Here is a 2,185-nt window from a genome sequence, read left to right as displayed (position 1 = left end):
AATGAGTAATTCAATGTATGCGGACAAAATATTGTTGGCCACGTGAGATATAGCGTTTGTTATAGCGCGACTGTTGAAATTAAGTGTATCGTAAAGTTGTATTCGGAAAGAATAAACCAGTTTTATTAAGAAAGGATTTGAGTCGCTAAACTGAGACGTAACAATACCATACTATTTTGAACTTGGTGCGCACAAAGTATTTTAAATGAACGCCAGAAATTCCGTAAATGTTGAATACTTGGAAGCAAAGCGACTTTTACAGTTTCTAAAAAATAAATGTAATATTTCTGTTAGAAGAAAAAACAAACAAACCCAAAACAATGACTTTATTTCTGAAATCAGACTTTAATCAAACATAAACGGGACATCATATTACAAATACAAGAATTGTTGTTTGATACTTTCCTTCATCTTCTCCAAACAACGTAAGTCATGGACCCGTTAATGTTATTTCAGTTAGCTATGCTATTTACATTGTAATGTCCAGGCCAAAGGTACCTGTGTCTAATGATGCACACCTACCACGTAAACATTCCACAAGGAAGAAGTTCAAGAGGTTTGGTTTGTTTTGAATTTCGTGCAAAGCTACACAAGGGCTATCTGCACTAGCCGTCCCTAATTTAGCAGTGTAAGACTAGAGGGAAGGCAGCTAGTCATCACCACCAACTCTTGGGCTACTTTTTTACCAACGAATAGTGGGATTGACCGTCACCTTATAATGCCCCCACGGCTGAAAGGGCGAGCATGTTTGGTGTGACGGGGAATCGAACCCGCGACCCCCAGATTACGAGTCGAGCGCCCTACCCACCTGGCCATGCCGGTCCGTTCAAGAGGTTAAACAACGTTTACACCTATCTAAACATGATGTACCTCTTAAAATGTTATTTTCAAGTTTAAATACTATCCTTAATGCTCCCTGGAAATGATTTAAAAACAAATCAAGTAATAGGGAAGTGTAAAATGAATGGAATTTTAAGAAGTTTCCAAACTCAGAAAATGTTTAACAAATAAACGATGCAACACAACACATTTATATTCTACATTTATTGAATAATGGATGTCACACATATATTTACAATTACTAGATGTTCAATAACACAATATAATTATTATTTTCATACTGGCCCTATGCCAAACAAAGGTTTATACATAACTCCAAGATACAAAACTAAATGAAATTCACAAAATGAACTGAAAATGTTTTCCTGCAGTATCACTATAGTCTTTATTTTAATGACCTGTGTATCAATTTTTTTCCTGCAGTATCACTATAGTATCTATTTTAATGACCTGTATATCAATTTTTTTCCTGCAGTATCACTACAGTCTGTATTTTAATGACCTGTGTATTAATTGTTTTCCTGCAGTATCACTATAGTATCTATTTTAATGACCTGTGTATCAATTTTTTCCCCTGCAGTATCACTATAGTCTCTATTTTAATGACCTGTATATAAACTGTTTTCCTGCAGTATCACTATAGTCTCTATTTTAATGACCTGTGTATCAATTTATTTTCCTGCAGTATCACTATAGTCCTTCCTTCTAATGACCCCATATACCAATAGGTAAATGATAAAAAGACAATGTGCAAATTCAGATACTATCTTCTAATAAATATTAAACACAGTAATATTGTTTAAAAAATGGTTCAGAAAGTTTGGAGGAAAGAGTTATTACACCAATTCAATCATTTTTGGCACTGTGATCATTTCTTAGGTATAAAGTTGTCTTTAACCAATCTCTTTATTTAAGAACACTTGATAAAACTTAAAACAAATTTTATTTATTTACACACTGTTTAATTAGCAAGTTTTTTTCAATCATGCACTCAGTTCAAACTGTGCAAAAAAAACCTAACAAATGATCATTAAACGATACACAAAATATAAAAGTGAATTTTTATTGGTGTCACATAACTTTAAGTTGATCATCAAAACAGTGTTACACAGCTTCAAGGGAACACCTATCAGAACACAGACAACAGTGGTTGTTTCAATAACCTAACACTACAACACTGTTTCAGAGCTTCAAGGGAACACCTATCAGAACACAGACAACAGTGGTTGTTTCAATAACCTAACACTACAACACTGTTTCACAGCTTCATGGGAACACCTATCAGAACACAGACAACAGTGGTTGTTTCAGTAATCTAACACTACAACACTGTTTCAGAGCTTCA

The 2,185-nt window shown here is 34.1% G+C and overlaps 1 protein-coding gene across 2 annotated transcripts in view; it reads right to left on the bottom strand.

Moving 5' to 3' along the window:
* Positions 1 to 1,531: 1,531 nt before the first annotated feature.
* Positions 1,532 to 2,185, bottom strand: part of LOC106464044 (transmembrane protein adipocyte-associated 1 homolog) — a 55,480-nt gene continuing 54,826 nt past the window's right edge. Inside the window, exon 13 of one of the 2 annotated variants that reach the window (XM_022391701.1) lies at positions 1,532 to 2,155. The gene's annotated coding sequence lies outside the window, so the exon portion shown is untranslated. The remainder of the gene's footprint in view (positions 2,156 to 2,185) is intronic. The other variant, XM_022391702.1, reaches the window with a different exon arrangement.

This window comes from Limulus polyphemus, unplaced genomic scaffold (genome assembly GCF_000517525.1).
Source record: "Limulus polyphemus unplaced genomic scaffold, Limulus_polyphemus-2.1.2 Scaffold1547, whole genome shotgun sequence".
NCBI lineage: Eukaryota > Metazoa > Arthropoda > Merostomata > Xiphosura > Limulidae > Limulus > Limulus polyphemus.
Note: the sequence above shows the minus strand (reverse complement) of the source record. Positions and strands in the feature narration are given on the sequence as shown.